We start from the raw sequence: 6,222 nt of genomic DNA, 5'->3' as shown, positions 1-6,222 counted from the left end.
CTTCGCGGGGGCGCTGGGCGCAGTCTCGCGAGAGCTGGGGGCCGCCCTGCCGTGGCGCAGAGGAGAAAGGGACGCGAGATCTCGCGAGACTTTGCCAGAAGAGAGGCCGCCTGCTCTCGCGATACTCGTGAGGCCGATGACGGAGGCAGCCGCGGGGGGGCGCGGGGCCGCCCTCCGGGGGAAGCGCCTCGAGGCGGGGGCGCCCGCGGGCCCTGCGTGAGCGTGGCCGCCGGCGTCGCCTATTGGCCGCCGCCCCGCGTGACGTGGCTCAGAGGTGCTGTCGTCATTCTGGCACGTCAGCCGGCCTTAATTTTGTGCTGGTGCTAGTCTCTGGTGCTGTATTTCTTTGGGAGGTGTTTTTTCTTTAATATTTTTCCTCTTTTCTTGCTTTCAAATGATTATAGGGTTTTTTAGCCAGATGATGGAGTTTTATTTTCATCTTCATCTTCTCCAGGCCATAAAGGACAGATAATATCCGTGACCTGGCCTCTCATCCGACCACTTTCCCTTTTGCCTGCATCTGTTTGACCCACCCTGCCATTGCCATTCTGTCACAGAATGACTTGATGCACCGATTGCAAAAATTACACTCAAAACTGCACAAGTTTGGTTGCATAATTGGTTGGTCACAAGGTCCTGCACGTGGGTTGGGGTAATCCCAAGCACAACCGCAGGCTGGGCAGAGGATGGCTGGAGAGCAGCCCTGAGGAGATGGGCTTGGGGGTGTTGGTGGATGAGAAGCTCAACACGACCTGGCAATGTGCGCTCACAGCCCAGAAAGCCCCCCCTGCCCTGGGCTGCATCCCCAGCAGCTGGGCAGCAGGGCGAGGGGGGGATTCTGCCCCTCTCCTCTGCTCTGGGGAGACCCCCCTGCAGTGCTGCCTCCAGCGCTAGGGCACCAACAGCAGAAGGACATGGACCCGTTGGAGTTAGGCCAGAGAAGGCCATGGAGATGCTGGGAGGGCTGGAGCCCCTCTGCTGTGAGGACGGGCTGAGAGAGTTGGGGGTGTTCAGCCTGGAGAAGAGAAGGCCCCGGGGAGACGTTAGAGCCCCTTCCAGTGCCTAAAGGGGCTACAGAAAAGGTGGGGAGGGACTCTTGATCAGGGAGTGGAGCAAAGGACGAGGGGTAACGGTTTTGAACTAAAAGAGGGGAGATTTAGATTAAGAAGAAATACTTCACTCTGGGGCTGGTGAGCCCCTGGCCCAGGTTGCCCAGGGAAGCTGTGGATGCCCCATCCCTGGAGGTGTTCAAGGCCAGGCTGGATGGGGCTTTGAGGAACCTGGTCTAGTGGGAGGTGTTGGCAATGAGGGGTTGGAACTGGATGATCTTTAAGGTCCCTTCCAACTCTAACATTCTATGATTCTATGAATTCTGCCATTTTTTCACTTGTTCTAGATGGCAGTGATGTCTGGCATATCTTTGTGAGACCACAGGTGGAAGGAACTAGATCGGTGGGAAGGAAGCTGTGGAAGATGTGGCCGAGACGTGTCTAGAGGAGCTCCCCCAGTTCAGTTGTGTAAAGCATGTTCAGGATGTCAAAAGCTGTCTGTTTGTTTGAACAGATTATTTAGGTGTGGCATCTTGTTTATAGCTTTTACCCTTGTTGGATGGGTGCAGTCATGTTTCATTACGAAGCTCAGACAAACAGTGAGGGCTGCAGCCTAATACCTCGGCACAAAGGGCATTTTTACCTTCTGCTCCCCAGCGCACGTGGCTGGCTCACGCGTGCTGGCCACGCGTTTGCTCCCAGAGGACTTTGGCAGGAGTTTCTGGGGTCAGTGCAGTGACGAGCAGATGAAGTGTTGGCAGACAAATGATGGCAGCTTTGTCTCTTGACAAATTCAGATAAGATCCCTCTCCAGGGACATTCTGCACCATCACTGACCCACTTGTTTTCCTTTGTGAAAGATACCTCTCGTCTTACAGGGCTGAATCCACATTTGGCTTCTGGTTATCTTCCACTGTTGGCTGAAGGCTGACTTCGTGGGTCAGGTGCATCCAGGGAAAGGAATTTTGGTGATTATGGAGTATTTCTTGTTCACATGCTAAATCCTTTAGCACCAAGTGTTTCCTTTTTTATGCCCTTCTTACTTATCAGACAGATTTTTGGAAAGCAAATCCCATATATATTTGGTTTTAACACAATGTTTGGCCATTTGAAGTTTGGCTTTTAATATTATTTATACTGAAAATTTTCTTGCTTTTTGCTTATTAGTATCTGGGCTACTGCACTGTTCTGCATACTATTTTTTTTGTGATTCATTTAGAATCATGGATTCCTTTAAGGTGTTGTGTAACAGTCTAGGAAGAAAGATGTTTTTGTAGTTTCCAGAATGTTTTGTCCATTTCCCAGCTGGCATCCAACATCCTGAAATAAGTCAAATTCAAGGGAGAGCTTATCCAGAAGAAAACTGGTGATGGGTGTTGCTGCTTTGTAATTAGAGCTGACAGAAGCAGGCTAAATGGGAGTGTCTTAGTGAAGAAGAGAATGTGAATAGAAGGAATTACTTTTTGCTGCTTCTGCATATTCTCAATAGAGAGAATTTCAGTATTGTTGTTCACCATATTTCTGCCTTCAAACAGAGAAAGCACTTCTGTTGTGGAAAAAACTGAGCTAAACAATGCTCTCAGGTCTGTGTTCCACAGCAATATCATATAAAAGAGAGACCACACCAAGATAGAGAGAACCCAATGTAATGCAAAACACTTTTCTAGTTGTGCCTTTCGTGTTCCTCCTTTTTTCTATAAAGATAGATGAAAGACAATAGCAGGAACAGCCAGCCAGCACTCACACCATACATTCTTCTACAGCAGAAGCAGATTGGTCCAACAGTTTAAAATACAAGCCTTTGAATCAAATCACTTCTAATCCTGGCTACACACAGACTTCCATATGATTGTTGTATCTAGAGCTCGAATGCAGTAAATCTTACACAGTTCTCCTAAGCAGGTGAGAGATCTTTAGAGGAGGAGAGTAAAGCTTAGTTTTCCTACCTAGCTATAGATGAAAAAGGTAACACAGGAATGGAAGTTTTATTTCCACATGAGTGAGTTTAGGACACTAAGAATGAACACTTTGGAAACCTCCGTAGAATATTAAGAAATTTAGGTCAGTCCAAGATCCACAAGTGAATCTACAGAGGTGGGTAAGACACATAGTAATCTATGCACAGACTATGTCAAAGTTGGAGCTCATTGGGGCACCTAACAAAAAAGATCACAAAGATGTTTTGACATTTGCATATTTTCAGTAACAAACTGAAAAAACGGGTTTGTAAAATTAATGTTGGATAATTTGTACGAAAAAAAAAATCAAATAGTCGCTTTCCCCTATGTGCCACAGCAGCAATGCCATGGGAGTTAGGTGAGCTGTAAACTAAGAACATGGCAAGCTGAATATTTCAGTAAGAACATGACTGAATATTTAGTTTTGATACCACATGGTTTGTGATACAGTCTTTGCTTTTGTAATCTTTTTTTGGCAATTCAGTATCCTCAGTGCCACCATGTAATCTTCAAGAATATGAATTTAAGCTTCACTTTTGATTGTATATTGCTTATAATCACTACACAAAATCCCTAAAATCAAAATAAGTAGATTAATAACTGCCAGAGGAGAAAGCATTTATCCCTAACACTAGCTGTATGGACACGAGTTTGTGCTGTGTGAGCCAACGTCACAAAAGACACTGAAAGGCAAGTTCCTTACCATGCCAAGGCTCCACTGAGAAATAACATTCCCTAGATTTCTCATCCCCTGGGATGTTAATTACCTCAGACTGATGTTTGTTACTTGATTCACTGATATCAATTCAAGTTGCTATGATAATTTTTCCTCTAAAATGCTGGCACTCAGAAAGTCAAAAAGTTGTTTCTAATCTCTTACAAGAGCTGCCGTTTAGACAGATCTACACAACTCTAAAACCCCTCTACAAGTCCCTCCCAAGCATTCATCAGACTCTTGGTCAATCAGATGATAATGCTGTCGTGTGAACATCCAGAGATAGCACATGAACTGTTCTAAAGTTCAGGTTGGGTATAAGGAGAGGCTCAAGTACCATGGAAGCTGCTGTTCAAAACTTACTTCCAGGGCTCAGTACATTTCACTTCTCCAGATGAAGAAAAGAGGTATTTAAGATGATCTTGTGAGAGAAGTGCCAGTATATGGGATCCTGCACAAATTGTGTTTGGGAGAACAACCTTGCTGTGAAGAGTTTATTAGTACCAAAAGGGAAATTCAGTAGAGTAAACATGCTTACTTCCATGTCGTGTCCTCAAACCAGGACATTCCAAATAGTTCATATAATAAAAGAATAGAGTGGCGAACTTTTACTATTCTGAAAACAGGCACCTATTTTCAGGTTATAGTACTGTTGGTCCTCCTGTATCATTAGCGAGCTTGAAAATTGCCTTTTCTAGTTATTCAGAAAAGTCTAAGTGTATGCAAAGGCTTTTCCCAGAGATGTCAGGAAGAAGGAGGACTGTTTTGTGCTGATGGCAGATTAACTGGATTCTGAGTTTGAGCATGAGGTCTTCATTTCAGGAAGTACAACAAGCGACTGGGGAACTTCAAGCTACACTGTCCAGCACTTACGGCAGTCTGTGAAATATCAGGCTTAACAGCTACAGAGATGACATCTGTTTTGGTTCAGGCTGTGGTTGTTACTGACATGCTTGTTTTAAATGGATGGCATCTGTTGCCTTCTTTCCTAAACACTGCTGGAAACTGAGGGGGGAGGCACAGTTCAGCGTTCTTACCCCAGAATTTTTTGCAAGCCTAGGCACTGCTGGCCGAGCTTTCACCCCTAAACCTCCGGGAACAAGCATTTTCCCTCTCAGGAAGGTATAGCTCACCTGCCATCTGCTCACACACACTCTGGAGAGCCAAATTTCTTGCTCTGCTCACTCACTGCAGGAGAATCATTAATTTGGCAAGTACCACTATGTGCATTTCTCACATCTGGAGGAAAGAAAGCAAGGAGAGCTGTGTGCTGGGCATCACTGTTGGGCACATCCCAGCTGCAGAGAGCCCAGACCTCTATCCCTTCAGAGAGGGATGGCAGCAGGGAACACATTCCATATACCCACAAGAAAGAAATTTGTGGGGTTTAGTGAAACAGTTGGCAAGAATGATCATAAAGTCATGATCATTCATGATCAGATGAAGATCACGACCTTCAGCACCAGGTACTGCAATTCCCTAGTGTGCAAGGATGATATGGATGGTATTAAAGCTTTTTTTGCTGCTTATTGCTATTAAATGCTTCTAATATGATGACAGCTTACCACACCTGACAATCTTCAGTCATCCATCGAAACCTCCACAGCAAGACAAGCCACTTTCTGTGTTTTGTTTTCTGGTGAGTTGGGACCTGGCTCATGTCAAGTTCTGTGTTCAGCTCAGTCTTAATAATTCATTACCTGCACTCTGACCCAAAGGACAGAGAGAGAGATTGGGGGTGTGCTCAGGACTTCTTCATATATTGCAATGAATGAAACTTTTAGCAAGGTATAACCCAACTCATGAAGCTAATGACCATTCAAAACCATACACATCCTTCTTAGTAACCAGTAACAGTCTGAGATAACACTGTATCATCTGTCTTAGAAAATGGTCCTTAAGTCAGGACTAGGTAAGAGTCACACAGACCTGTGTATTTAGGAGAATCCAAGAAGCATATTAGGGAAGAAGCCAGCTGTGGGAGCAGACAACTCTAGTCTTTCTGTCTAAATACTGTCAAACACACTTTTGCTGGAGGTGGGAAGCCCCCAGCTCTATAGGGAGAGACCTTCAATCTACAACCTAAAATAGGAGGGGTGCCTGAGCCAACCAGTCTCCCCTGCCCCTGGACCCTAGCTGAGAGAGGCAGTTTTGCTGCCAATTGCCATTGCAGCTCTCTCCACAAAAAAGGGTTGTGCTTCCTTCTCAGGGAGCAGGCAGGGATGCAGGCAGAGTCTCTTTTCTGACATCTCTTCGACTACTAGGATTAAATCTCCCCTTCACAGCTATTGTAGCTTGCAAGAGGCTGGATCGAGTGGCTCCTGCAGATGGCATCTGCATCCTAGGGATGGAGTGGAATGTAGGCTAGAGCAGAGCAAGAGTCTTATTCGATGCAGTGCATCGGCAAGCAATCAAAGGAGCTTGGACAAACTCTGAACCCTACTTCGTTACTCTGCGGTTCAGCTTCCCACCGGCATCACCCAGCTGCAGCTCTTCAGCA

Source organism: Larus michahellis, chromosome 9, assembly GCF_964199755.1.
Source record: "Larus michahellis chromosome 9, bLarMic1.1, whole genome shotgun sequence".
Taxonomy (NCBI): domain Eukaryota; kingdom Metazoa; phylum Chordata; class Aves; order Charadriiformes; family Laridae; genus Larus; species Larus michahellis.
This window is presented reverse-complemented; position numbering follows the sequence as displayed.